Here is a 15309-nt window from a genome sequence, read left to right as displayed (position 1 = left end):
ACCTTCAAAGCCTATTCCAGTTTTAAAAGATGGTGAACGTTTTCTTGTATCCAATGAACAAAAGGTTAAAAGACTTGCTCAGCAGTTTGAGAGTGTTCATAACTCAAATTTGAATTTTGTGAGTCCAATTGAAAATGAAGTCACACGTCAATTTGATTTAATTTCTTCCCAGAATTTTTTACCTGCAGAAATAATTGAAACTAACTTGAATGAGATTAAATCAATTATTAAAAATTTCAAAAATATGAAAGCACCTGGTGACGATGGAATCTTTAATATACTAATCAAACATCTCCCTGAGAGCACAATGGAATTTTTAGTGAAAATTTTCAATTGCTGCTTCAAAATTGCATATTTTCCCAAATTATGGAAAAATGCAAAAATTACTCCCATTTTAAAACCGGATAAGAACCCAGCTGAAGTTTCAAGTTATCGACCAATCAGTTTGCTTTCTTCAATAAGTAAACTGTTTGAGAGAGTTATTCTTAACAGAATGATGTCACACATCAACGAAAATTCAATTTTTGCAAATGAACAGTTTGGATTTCGCCATGGGCATTCCACAACTCATCAATTGCTCAGAGTTACTAATATGATACGAGCTAACAAATCTGAAGGTTATTCCACTGGAGCTGCTCTTTTAGACATAGAAAAAGCATTCGACAGTGTTTGGCATAAAGGTTTGATTGCGAAATTGCAAACTTTTAATTTTCCAATTTTCCTAATCAAAATTTTAAAAAATTATCTTACTGATCGAACTCTGCAGGTTGTCTATCAGAATTCAAAATCTGATAGATTTCCTGTCAGAGCAGGTGTGCCTCAAGGTTCAGTCTTGGGTCCAGTCCTGTACAACATATTCACTTCAGATCTTCCTGATTTGCCTCCAGGATGCACAAAGTCATTGTTCTGCGATGACACAAGCATTTCCGTAAAAGGAAAAAGTCTTCGTGTCATATGCAGTCGATTGCAGAAAAGTTTAGATATTTTTTCTTCCTACTTACAAAAGTGGAAAATCTCTCCCAATGCTTCTAAAACTCAAATGATAATTTTTCCGCATAAGCCTAGGGCTTCTTTCCTCAAGCCAAACAATAATCACGTTGTCAAGATGAATGGGGCTATTTTAAGTTGGTCCGACAAGGTTAAGTACTTGGGACTAATTTATGATAAAAAACTTATTTTCAAAGAGCACATTGAGAGTATACAAGCCAAGTGCATCAAATATACGAGATGTTTATATCCTCTCATTAACAGGAATTCTAAACTTTGTTTAAAGAACAAACTTTTGATTTACAAACAAATTATTAGACCAGCAATGCTTTATGCTGTACCGATCTGGTCAAGTTGCTGTTCAACAAGGAAGAAAACGCTCCAAAGGATTCAGAATAAAATTCTGAAAATGATTTTGAAGCGTCCTCGTTGGTTTGGTACACTCGAATTACATAGACTTACTGGTGTTGAACCATTAGAAGCTATGTCAAATAAAATTATTAACAATTTTCGACAAAAATCGTTGCAATCCTCAATTGCTACGATAAGCTCTCTTTATAGCCAATAAGTTAGTTGTAAGTTTACTTCCCCTTTTCTGACAAGTAGGTTTAAATCCCTACGAATGATAAGTCCTAATTGCGAAAGCAAACAAATCCTAACAATTAAAATTACAAATTTCTAACAGTGTTGAGAAGTCACCATTTGTGATTGGACACACATACTCATTACTTACTAATATTTATCATAAATACTTAAGCTACTAACAAATCAAAAAAAAAAAAAAAATTTCATATCCACGTGGAATACACTTACTTTTCAGTTCACAGCACAAAATCAAGTGTCTCACACCTCGGTTTGTCACGTCATGCACACCAGAATCAATCTTCTTACACTCAGATTTCAATGCTAAAACACGTCAAATGTCAAAACACGTTAAAATACCTTGGATTTAAAAAAAATCGATATGGGTCGACATGTTAAAATGATTTGTTTCTTTATCCAATGTTAAAATGATTAGGTTGGTTTATTTAAAGGCCCAGAGTTAAAGTTTGGCCGACTGAAATTCCGTCGATCTGGCAGCCATTCTAGAATTTCAAAGAACTAGCAGCATTGCAAAAAAATAAAAGTCTTACATGCAGGGATACCAGATGTGAAGACTTGTCCGCAAAACGCAGATTTTTATAGTCTGTGTGCAGATTTTCATTGACCCGCAGATATTTACAGATTTTCAATAGATTCTGCAGATATTCATCAAAGTCGCCTCATATTTACGCGGACTTTCACAAAATGTGTGCTGATTTTTGCAGTCTTTTGTCTGCCCGAGCGAATTTTTTTCGAATCACGGCTAGTTTTTTTTCAGATTTCATGCAGATTTTTCCGTTTTTTCGAGCAGTTGCATACATTTTTCATAATCCTCTGATTACATGACTACCCGTATTTCCAGTTTCATATTTTTTTGTTTCAATTTGTTTTACTATATATTTACTCCTTAAATTAAAATTAAAAATAGCATGACTTTGCTTAGAGTCGAAAAAAGAAAAGTAAAAATGTTTGTGACGCAAGTCGATGTTGCTGCTGGTAGAGATGGCAACTTACTGGCACGTTTCTATCTCTCACACTGAGAAGTCATTCCAACTTCCACTGAGGGTGTTGAAACAATAGCCAGCTATAAATAATAGTCTCTACTGAGTAAATGTACGAAGTGCGAGAATTGGATAAGCGATACAAAACTCGATTCTAGAACTACGTCTTTAACGTTCTGCGGTGGTGTAACGGGAACACATCTGACCGGAGATTGGAAGTTGTGGGTTCGAGTCCCACCTGCTGAACTATATTTTTCGTAGTTTCTACAATCATATTTTCAGTTAGTTTAATTTTCTATCTTCATTACTACATTTACTCCTTAAATTAAAATTAAAAATAGCATGACTTTGCTTAGAGTCGAAAAAAGAAAAGTAAAAATGTTTGTGACGCAAGTCGATGTTGCTGCTGGTAGAGATGGCAACTTACTGGCACGTTTCTATCTCTCACACTGAGAAGTCATTCCAACTTCCACTGAGGGTGTTGAAACAATAGCCAGCTATAAATAATAGTCTCTACTGAGTAAATGTACGAAGTGCGAGAATTGGATAAGCGATACAAAACTCGATTCTAGAACTACGTCTTTAACGTTCTGCGGTGGTGTAACGGGAACACATCTGACCGGAGATTGGAAGTTGTGGGTTCGAGTCCCACCTGCTGAACTATATTTTTCGTAGTTTCTACAATCATATTTTCAGTTAGTTTAATTTTCTATCTTCATTACTACATTTACTCCTTAAATTAAAATTATATATAGTAGTAAAAAAATGAAGTGCTGTTGGAAAAAATGAAGTGCAGAGGATTTTTTAATAACAGAAACGACCAGTCTTTGTAGCCTAAGTTTGGCGTTTTAAAAATATCAATCCGAATAAAAAAAATGTTCTGCAGTTCCACTTTAATCACGATGATTTATACTTCGCGTCGGAGAATGGAAAAGCACTAAAAGTTACCGGGAGCTGTGTATAAGCACAGAACAGATATGCAACTTCGAACAAAACTCTGCAGCAAATCGGTGCCCAAGCTTTCGCATTAATTTTTTGCTGTTCCATCCTACATTGATTTTACAGTGCATCGTTCGAAAAATTCGCTCCAATAGTTTGAACATGTACCAAAAAACTACTTTTTTTTGCTTTAATGACCAGGCAAAAAGGTGATCTTGAATAGTTGAATCTATCAAAATCAAGTTAAGACAGGATCGCATTCAAGAGAACTTTAAAGTGGAAATTCACAATCAACGTCAATGAAACAAATTAAACTAAAAATCTTTCAACCATTCAAACATTGTCTAACAAATTTTCTTGGATCGTACACCTCACGACTGCTAAAACTATTTTAACCTGTTAGTTGAATATTTTCGTTGGACTTGGAAACCGAATTTCTTGAACAACGACAATATTTATTTCTCGTACCGTTTTTTATACCTAACATTGCTAGAAATGCATATCAGACGCGCTGTACAAGCACTGCTTAGGTACAATGTAAAAATTGATTGTCGTTAGTCAAGATATTCAGTTTTCAACTTGGGCAACAATGAAATTCATTAAAAATATATCTACATAAAAACCGTTGCACGTATGCGGGTGGTACTGTACGTTTATCATGAAAAGGCACCCTCGCTATACCAGTACCGGGGAGAACAAAGGATTCTCTTGATGAAAAAGCGGCGAGAGCTCATACAGTCCTTTTGTTGAATGAATGGAATATAAGCGTAATGAAATTTCGAGTGTAAAATGCATGCTCTCCACCGCTAGATGTCGATACTTAAAATAAAGAGATTTTGCCTCGTTTTTGGTTCTTCAGTTGAACAGATGTGGTATAAGTCTGTGGCTCAAGTGACAAGTGAGACACCGAATAATATATCAATTAAAAACGGTAACTCCGAACAAGCTACCCAATGTCCGTTGGAAATTCCACATATCACCAACAGCCGTAGTAACTCACAATTTAAAAAACAATTAGAAGCAAAAGATCAGAGACAATAGAAAGAAGGTCTATGGCGTTTTGATTTTTGTACTCATTTAAAAAAATAAAATATCGTAAAGATTTTTGGAATTTAATGTTTTTTTTTGTTTTTTGACGTTGACTAACGTCTATATCGAAGTTAGGCCCCTGAATTTGAAAATCTAGTAATTCAACCGGGGAAAACCAGAGAAAAGTGGTCAGGTTTTGAGCGCTTATTTTGCAGTCATCTATAATCAGGTTTTCGGGTTTTGGCATCAATCAATCAGAAATTCTTTTACGGTTAAATTTATGTAACAAAAACAAACTATTGTTTGAGATACACTATTGAAAAATTGGTAATTAATATCGATTGTCTAAATCATACCGGGCAGCCAATCACTACCTCTCTTCCCAAGCACAGTCGACACTAACGGATACAATCGATCTGACTTTGTTGTTATTGTTGTTGTCACTTTCTGTTTCCGATGTTTATGCTGCTGCTAGCGGAAAAAACCTTGCAAATATGCATCTTTTTGTTGGTGTTAATTTTACGACAGCGGCCGGCGCCCCATCATTTTAATTCAAAAACCGCACCAGTGACATGCGGACGCTAGGTGATAGCAGCTGAAAGGAGGAAAGACAAAAGAGTACCGGTCATCTCGTGCCGGTTTCACCCGTAATGCTGGTGGCTTTTAGTAGTAAATGGCTACTGCAAAACACTTAAATGGCTGGAATTCTAGACGGACTAACCAAAAACAAGGATATATTCGGCAACTGGCCCCTTTTGGTGCCTCGAAATTGTGTAATAGAAGCGGCTAATTGAATTTTCTGTTTTACCAAATGCTGCTGCTAGCGGAAAAAACCTTGCAAAAATGCATATTTGTGTTGGTGTTAATATTACGACAGCGGCCGGCGCAGCTTTCAAGAAACATTTGTCTCTACCATTCCATCATCTATGTAGCCCCTCCCTTTTTCTAATTATCTGACGAAGCCTTGGTATAAAACGTATCGTTCGAACATTTCACCCAATCAGTTTCATTATTAAACCGTACCGGATACATACGGACGATTGGTGTTAGCAGCTAAAAGGAGGAAAAACAAAATAGTACCGGTCATCTCGTGCCGGTTTCACCTGTTATGCTGGTGGCTGTTAGTAATAAATGGCTACTGCAAAATACTAAAATGGCTGGAATTCTGGACGGACTAACCAGTAAACGAGAATAATCGGCAACTGGTACCTTTTGGTGCCTCGAAATTTCATTACAGAAGTTTTGTAAAAGAAGCGTTGCAATTCCCTCTACTATTGCTTCAATGGAATATTTTTTTTTTTATAAGAATACGGTAGTCAACGTCATGCGGTCGTGTTTTGAATACCACCCTCCTACTTTTTTTGTTACAATCGAGTTCCATATCTAGATTTTTCGTATTTTCCCATCCGCCCATCCGCCAAGACAAACTTAACATGTCAAACATTCTTATATTCGATTGGTACAAGTTTTGACAGTTCGATTGGAACTTTTCAGTGACAGTCGTCCAAACTTTAACTCTAGGGCTTTAGGTTTTTTGCATTCGTATATAAAGAGCATTTGGTATGAGCGTGTGATTTTTTTAGTGTATGTTAATAAATAATCAACGGAAAGAAACTCAAGGTGATCGAGAGGTTTCTACCTGGGAGGGAGAAACCGATACAAAGCTGTGGTTACAATTTCGAACACACTTCATTACGGTCGAATGTTGATTTTAGTTTCACAAAATAGCGAGATGCAGTATTGTAAAATTTTTTTAACTGGACTCCCCGAAACCCCGAAAAATCTGCCTCACAGGTTATGTTCTCGCACACATTTTTAGAAAATCTGCGTGCTCATATATATATAAACTCAAAATTCCGAAGAAACTTTTATACAACGGCAAATTGAAAAAACACAGATACGAAAAATTCGTGTTTCACAGACAATTTTGCAAGGTCAGTATTCGTGATATTACTTAAAACTTCGTTTGAGTCATGCATGCGTTACAGCAAAAAGATACACGCTATCAAAAAATGACGCATGTGCATGTTCTCTGTTTTGAAAGTAGTATTCGTTTCTCCCTACCAGGTTTCTACCATCCAATGGAATATAGAAAGGTACGAAGAGGTTTGAGTCTCGGGTTTAAAGGGTTTCTTTTTTGTTAACAGTGATGACGTAGAAGTCAAAAACAATGCCCAAAAATCAATGTTCGGTACATTGTTTTCAAAAAATTTTCACAGGTTATGACAGTTTACGGCTGAAAATGCCTACCTGCGTCGTCAAACAATGCGGAACACAATTCTAAATGGCATTTTCTTGTTTTTGGAGATCTACGTCACAACCCCAACAGATGCTTCTGTTTACCTTTTTTTCGTTACTAATACAGACAACTGTCTTCTTCTTCCACACCTTTGTATTCCTCATTGTCTACCATCTATCCCAGCCATCTACCATCTCCAAAAGAATATAGAAAAGTATGGATATGGTTTGAGTCTCGGGCTTTAGGGGTTTGTTTTTTGTTAACGGTGATGTCGTAGAACTCCAAAATAAATTGTGGGAAAAACAATGTATAGCAGATATTTTAATGATTTTTTTCACAAGTTAAAAATGCGGAATACGGTTTCAAATAACATTTGCTCGTGGACCGAGATTTACGTCACAAGCCAAAAGCACGTATATTTTGCCTCTTTTTTGCAACTAATACAGACAAATGTCTTCTTCTTCCTCACCTTTTTATACTCATTGCTATCAGCGGTTATGCGATGTTTTCAATACCTGTCGCATTATACTGTGTGGCGCTAGCGGCACTAAAGTTTTTCGCTTCCACCTTTCCAAGGGGATGGCATATATTCAAAATAGAATGCCTGTATACAGAGTGGCGACACTGTCCAAATTAGAACAAAAATTATCTGTCAGTGTCATTCCAATCGAGCAATCAACCTAATAATCTCGTGCGGAGAAAAGAGAAGGGATGTTCAGTGTTACCAGTGTTACAAGCGTTACCTCGGATGACAAAGAGTCACATTGAATACTTTTAGGAAAATTGTTTTGAGTAAAATTAATAAATAATATCATAATATTTGGCATGTGGTTGTTATGCGTTAATAAGTATATAGTATTTGCAAACAGATGCTTTCAATTGATTAAAAAATTTTTTTTTTGTTTCTAATAATTAATTTTTTTTTTTCTCCACAAATTAATTAGTTGATAATATCAACTGAATGATTACCTAATTTGTTCACCAATGGTATTAATAGTTGCTATCGAGATTGGTATCTTTAAATTAGTAGATGTTTATTCTAATAATGATCAAAAATGTGTTTTTGCTACTGAGTATTTGTCTGTTCTTTATTCTATTTTTTTTTTTTTTTTTGATAAATTGAGAACGTAATCCAAAAATGAGCAAGCTTTTAAATATACTTTACTTTTTTGGCTAACGGACCGTTCACCGGTCTAGGGCCGAACGAATTAGAGATGTCCAGCTTCTTCTGTCTTGGGCAGCCGTTCTCCAGTCTCCCCGTACACCAGCAGATGGTGTACGTGCATCTTCTTCCACCGCGCACATCCACCGCGTGCGAGGCCTACCACGGAGTCGACGGCCTCTTCCTGGTTCTCTACTGAAGATAGTTTTGGCGGCTCTCTCGTCAGGCATCCTGGCTACGTGTCCAGCCCACTGAAGCCTGCCCCGCTGTATTACCTTCACTATATCAGCATGTTTGTAAAGCTGGTACAACTCGTGATTCATGCGTCTGCGCCACACTCCACCTTCCAATTTACCGCCAAGTATCGATCGCAGAACTTTACGCTCAAAAACTCCGAGCACTCGTCGATGAGCTTCCTTCAGCGTCCATGCTTCATGTCCGTAAAGGGCCACCGGGAGTATCAGCGTCCTATACAGCGCTAGTTTTGTGCGAGTTTGCAAACTACGGGACCTTAGCTGGTTACGCAGTCCGTAGAAAGCCCTGTTCGCAGCTGCAACTCGTCGTTTCACTTCACGGCTCATATCGTTGTCACATGTCACAAGCGTACCAAGATGAACGAATTTGTCAACCACTTCAAATCGTTCCCCATCTATCTCCACCTCAGCACCACCACCACGGGGACCCCCACGCTCTCTGCCAGCTACCATGTACTTCGTTTTGGCAGAGTTAATGACAAGTCCCAATCTCGCTGCTTCTCTCTTAAAAGGTACGAAAGCCTCCTCCACGGCCTTACGGTTGATACCGATGCTATCGACGTCGTCCGCAAAACCAAGAAGCATGTGAGATTTCGTGATGATCGTACCGTTTCTTTTGACGTTTGCTCTTCGTACTGCACCCTCAAGGGCGATGTTAAACAGTAGGTTGGAGAGCGCATCCCCCTGCTTCAGTCCATCCAACGTTACGAACGCGGCTGATGTCTCGCCAGCTATCCGCACGCACGATTTTGATCCCTCCAGTGTCATACGACTCAGCTCTATTAGTTTCGTAGGGAAACCGTGTTCCAGCATGATCTGCCACAGCTCATTTCTTTTCACTGAGTCGTATGCCGCCCTGAAGTCCACAAACAGATGGTGAGTCGATAAGTTGTACTCCCGGAACTTATCGAGGATCTGTCGCAGGGTGAAAATTTGATCCGTCGTGGAACGCCCTTGTCGAAAACCAGCCTGGTATTCGCCAACAAAGGATTCCGTTAGCGGTCTCAATCTGAAGAACAGGATACGGGAGAGCACTTTATATGCGGAGTTGAGCAACGTTATCCCTCGATAGTTGCCACAATCCAATCGATGGCCCTTCTTATAGATAGGGCATATGAGGCCTTCCAACCAGTCGTTCGGCATTTGTTCGTCCGCCCAGATTTTTAGTATTATCTGGTGGATCGCATAGTACAGCCGCTCGCTTCCCGCTTTTAGAAGTTCGGCCGGGATACCGTCCTTCCCAGCGGCCTTGCCGTTTTTCAGCTCACTAATCGCCTTTCTCACCTCCTCCTGTGTTGGTGGCTCCACAGCTTGTTCGTCACTCATAATCGTCATCCTGTTCCTGCTCTGCTCATCCGGCTCCTCACCGTTCAATAGCGCCTGAAAATGCTCCTTCCACCTGGCTGCAACCGTCGGTTTATCAGTAAGCAGGTTGCCGTCCTTGTCATTACACATGACCGGCACAGGGAAATTCCTGCTTCTGACTCTGTTGACAGTTCTATAGAATCTCCGCACGTCGTTTTCAGCATAGCTGTCCTCTGCGCTGGCGAGCACCTGCTCCTCGTACTCGCGCTTCTTCCAACGGTGAGTTCTATTTTCGGCAGTTCTTGCCACCCTGTACCTCTCTCTGTTCCAACGCGTAGCCGCAGTGAGCATGCGGCTCCTGGTACGGTTCTTCTCATCTGTCGCTCTCTGGCACTCAGCATCGAACCAGCCGTTAGGCTGTCTTCCACGCGTCGTACCTACCACCTCTCTCGCAGTCGTTTCGATGGCGCCGTGAATACTGCTCCACAGCCCATTTATGTCTTCTACTCCTTCCTCCTGCTGTTCTGCGATCCGTTGATCCAGCTCTCTGGCGTATTCTGCTGCCACGCCATCAGCTTTCAACCGCTGAATGTTGAAACGCGTCGTCCTCTCTGTACGAGATTTCTGCACGTTCGTCAACCGTGCGTGGATCCGTCAATCAGTACGTGATCGATCTGGGAGCAGGCTTCTCCATTTGGATGCCTCCAGGTGTGTTTCCGAATATTCAAACGTGGAAAATAGGAGCTACATATGGCCATTCCTCTGGCCGCGGCAAAGTTTATCAGCCTCAGGCCGTTTTCATTGGTTGACGAGTGGAGGCTATGCTTTCCAATGACCGGACGGAAGAATTCCTCCCTCCCAACCTGTGCGTTTGTGTCTCCGATGACGACTTTTACGTCGTGTTTTGGGTACTCGTCATAGATTCGCTCAAGCTTGTCGTAGAACTCATCGTTGACTTCATCGGATTTGTCGTTTGTCGGTGCGTAGGTGTTGATTAAACTGTAGTTGAAGAATTTGCCCTTAATCCTCAACACGCATATACGGTCATCTACGGGCCTCCACCGGATGACTCTTGTTTTCTGATTTCCCAGCACTACGAAACCGACGCCCCGTTCTGCTGCTTTTCCTCCACTGTAGTAGATGTGGTATTTGAAAGAAGTGCGTGCAATAGGGTCTACTGCACGGAACTCCCTTTCTCCGGAATTTGGCCACCGAACCTCCTGAATCGCTGCGATTTCGACTCCCTGCCGCTGTAGTTCTCGAGCAAGCAAGCCAGCCCGCGCCGGTTCATTGAGAGATCGGACGTTCCAAGTACCCAATTTCCAATCGTTTACCTTAATCTTTTTCCGTGTTCGTAGCCTAGGTCTTTGCCGATTGATCCGTTCCGTATTTCTAGATTCGTTGTTTGTGGTTGATGAAAGGTTTCGGTATGCTACCTTACCAGGGTCGCGATACCTACATCCTGCTGATGGGGCTGCCATCTTAGGTGTAGCTGGCGAGATACAGCATTCCATAATTCAGCCGCCCGCTCCGGGTCAGACGCTGTTGTACGCCGCCCCTATGGGGATACAGCCGCGTACGACCCCCTTCCCAGTCAGCATACGACCATAGTTTCCACCGGGGTTGGTTACCCGATCTCCGCTAAGGTTACTCGTATTCCGGTCGGCACCACGTGGAGGTTGGGATAGGAGTTGCTGGACAGAGGTGAATGGCCACATTAGGGTCTCAAGTTACACGTGCCAACTAGCTTTTAAATATATTATTAATAAAAAATATTTCTTTTTTCTGAACTCTTTATCAAAAATAAACACTTTTTATCAATAAATTGACATTGTAGCTGTTATTTAGCAAAAATAGGTTGTTTATTTGCCCGTGTTTACTAGTGCCGTAATTTATTTGAAAAAGATTTGGACAAATATATTTGGTTCTACACGCTCTAATGAACCATTTCATTAGATGAAAAATAGATAGAAATCTACTATATAAAAATGGAATTCCGTAACGCTTGATCTTATTGATATTATTCCCTCAGTCTCTGAGGTGTGCAGTAATCATCATAATTTTGAATCGTTCTAATATGAAAATAATAATCGGTGACATATAGGTTTTTCAACATGAAAATGTTCGCTGATGTTCAGGAAAGAAAAAAACATGCAAAACTATGACTTTCTGTGCTAAATTTGCCTCTAAATCAAAATTCAAAGCGATGACATATGATTCTTTTTTCACTAAAATGTTTGTTAATGTTCAGGAAAGACATTTGTGAAAAAATAATAAGTATCTGATCACTAAAACTTGAGATATTATTCACAAAACTACTGAAAACATGCAAAGTTATGACTATTTATACTTAATTCGTCTCCAAATCAAAATTCAAAGCGATGACATGTGATTATTTTTTCATTGAAATGTTCGTTGATGTTTAAAATAGACATTTGAGAAAAAATAATAGGTATCTAATTACTGAAACTTGAGATATTATTCACGAAACTGCGTAAAACATGCAAAATTATGACTTTCTGTGCTAAATTTGCCTCTAAATCAAAATTCAAAGCGATGACACATGATTCTTTTTTCCCTAAAATGTTTGTTAATGTTCAGGAAAGACATTTAAGGAAAAATAATTAGTATCTGATCACTAAAACTTGAGATATTATTCACAAAACTACGTAAAACATGCAAAATTATGACTTTTTATACTTCATTCGTCTCCAAACCAAAATTCAAAGCGATGACATGTGATTCTGTTTTTCATTAGAATGTTCGTTGATATTTAAGAAAGACTTTTGAGAAAAAATAACAGGTATCTGATTACTAAAACTCGAGATAGTATTACAAAACTACGTAAAACATGCAAAGTCATGACTTTTATGCTGAATTTGCCTCTAAATCAAAACACGAAGCAGTGATCTGTGATTTTTACTATAATAAAATGTTCGTTGTGTTTAGGAAAGATATTTGAGGGAAAACAATAGGTATCTGATTATTTGAAATTTAAATATTTTCCACAAAACCACATGAAAAATGCAAAACCATGTTATTCAGGAATGACATCCGAGATAAAAAATAGTTATCTGATAACTGAAAATAGAGATATTATTCACAAAACTAAGTAAAACATGCAATATCCTGAATATTTTGGCTCAATTTGTCTCTAAATCTTAATTCAAAGCAATGATATATGATTTTTTTTTTTAAATGTTTGTTTATGTTCAGGAAAGACTTTTGAGTAAAAATAACAAATTTTTGATTACTGGAAATTAAAATATTATTCACAACACTACGTTAAACAAGCAATATCATGAATATGAACTATACTAATATGAACTCAATTTACCTCTAAATCGAAATTCAAAGCTATGATATGTAATTGTTCTTCATTGAAATGTTTGTTAATGTTCAGGAAAGACATTTGAAGAAAAATAATAGGTATCTTATTGCTAATAGTCGAGATATTACTTTACAAACCACGTATGTTTGAAGATGATTTTATGCATACATAAATAAACATTAAAATACTCCTTTTAAAACTTATATATATTATACATACATACATAATACATGCAAAATTTTGACTTTTTTAGCATGAGTTCAATTCGCCTGTATATTAAATTTTTTTTTCAATAAAATGTTCGTTGTTCCTTCAACATCTGCAAACATTTTCTTGCAGAAGAACTTTTGTTTCAATTTGGTGCGAGTCGAGCAGAAAAAAATTACAATAGTAACACATTACGGGATTCGAAATATTTTTTTAGTTTTACCAAAACTAGATCTTGGGACATTTGGCTGGAGGAATTTCATTGGTTTAATCTTTTTTTTTTAATTTCTACGTAGGTATGTGGATTAAAACGTTAACTTCTTCTCAGACGTGTTCCTTGGACACCAACAAACATTTTCGTTATAAAAATTTACATGTTATCTCTTTAGATATGATTATAGAGGAGAACTAAGCATGAATGGTCACGCTAAATTCTTCTTACTTTAATTTCTATCTTCTAAAAGTTACATAAAAAGAGGTTTTACTGTGAACGATTGCCGAATATCCGGTTATCACCCGAGCGTGGTATATTCGGAACTGGGATGACCCCACATAACATTTTTCAAAATGACGACTTCTGGTTTCAGGGAAGTAATCCCGCATAATCAAAAACCATTACTGAAGCGATAAGGACTTTAACTGTACCTAATGAAGTATGGTAACTGTTCGTGATAATATCTTTTATCAGTTATTACTGTACTAAATTGAATGACAAACTATTGAGCTACAATATTATATTCAGAATCCCCAAATAGGATAGTGAGCACTATTTGTTTACCACACCTTCAACGGTTGAAGCTCCATCGAAAAACGAAGAGATATCTTCCAGCAAACGGTGTGGTCGCAGGTTTTTGTCAAACTATAATGGAAGGTGGTAATCAAATTGGTCACAAATCTTTCGGCTTGAGTATTCATACAATTTTTTTTTCTATCCAGTATCTTCGAGCAGAACGAAGTGGATGTCGACATTGCACGACGAATGCAAAACAGCGCCCCTCGCAGCCTGGAAGAAAACAAATATGACCACTCACAAAGAGAAATGTGCTACATGGCTGGCAAGTGATGAAATCTGCAGGTGAAAAACAAAAACAATATGTTTTTGCAAAAAATAAAGAAATCGCCACTAACAACCTTTATTATATTCACAACAATATCACGACTATTCCACGAACGATTATGAGAATATAAATCAATGTAAATATACCTTTCATGAAATGATACCTGTACAACTGGAAACTACTGCAAAATAACATATTTATACTATTAGAAGAATAGTTCTAGTACAAAATTTTGGATTATTAGTTTACCATATCGTGTACAATATCGAAAAAAAAAATTTTCGGGATAATCGCAATTTTTGAATGGTAACCATACCTAACGCCTAGTTCACCAAATGGTTATTTCTCAGTTTACTATAAACTAGATGGTCAAAACTGAAGCTGATATGGTATGTAAATGGTTATGTGACTTTTTTATAAATGGTTGAGATACCATACGGGAAACAATTCGTGTATGGTATTTGTTTATGCGGGATCTGAATAATACCACTATTTGGCCAACCATTTCAATACTTCCGAAACTTTCGAACTCCATACGTCATTTTGAAATCCGAAATGGCGACTTCCAGTTTCTGTTAAACATCCCCAAATCACAAAATGCAATCCAATATGGGTATTTCCGTTCTGTGCGTTCTCAGAATGTTGAAGTACTTACAGTGATGTTGGACGTAAAAGATGTAAAATATTTTTGAAGTGAGTTGTGCTAATAATGCAATGAATTATGAAAAATGATTCCTAATTTTGAAACTTTTGATCCCGAGCATCGCCGGGAACGTTCAACTAGTAAGGGCTCATTCAAATAATACATAACGCGCTCAGGGGTGGGGGGGTATTCAGCGAAGCGTTACATTGCGTGTGGCAAACATGTGAAATTGCGTTACGTGGGGGTGGGTGGGTATTGAAAATTGCCAAATTCCGCGTTATGTAATATTTGAATGGTTCCTAATTTATAAAATAACATCAATTTGAACTGGTTCCAAAACCCGTCGCTACGTGACCCGTGCGCTAAGGTCGGATAAATGTGAGCAAAACTGTACTTGGGGGAAATCACCTACACAGAAAAATGATAATACCAAAATATGCGTATTTTCGACGTAACTCAGCAATTCTGTGCGGGAAGGTATTGCTGGTCAAGTTGAAATCTATATACACGCTGCTTTATTTTAACTCTAATTTGATTAGGATCTACTCAGTTTGGTATTCTTATGCAAAATG

The 15309-nt window shown here is 38.0% G+C and overlaps 1 long non-coding RNA gene across 1 annotated transcript; it reads right to left on the bottom strand.

The window, feature by feature from the left end:
- Window positions 1–13110: 13110 nt before the first annotated feature.
- Window positions 13111–14868, bottom strand: LOC129718321 (uncharacterized). The gene is made up of 4 exons (XR_008726867.1): window positions 14750–14868; window positions 14344–14666; window positions 14168–14275; window positions 13111–14105 (listed from the first exon to the last, which is right to left on the bottom strand). It is a non-coding gene; the product is annotated as an uncharacterized LOC129718321 (long non-coding RNA).
- Window positions 14869–15309: the final 441 nt, after the last annotated feature.

This window comes from Wyeomyia smithii, chromosome 1 (assembly GCF_029784165.1).
Source record: "Wyeomyia smithii strain HCP4-BCI-WySm-NY-G18 chromosome 1, ASM2978416v1, whole genome shotgun sequence".
Lineage (NCBI taxonomy): Eukaryota > Metazoa > Arthropoda > Insecta > Diptera > Culicidae > Wyeomyia > Wyeomyia smithii.
This window is presented reverse-complemented; position numbering and strand designations above follow the sequence as displayed.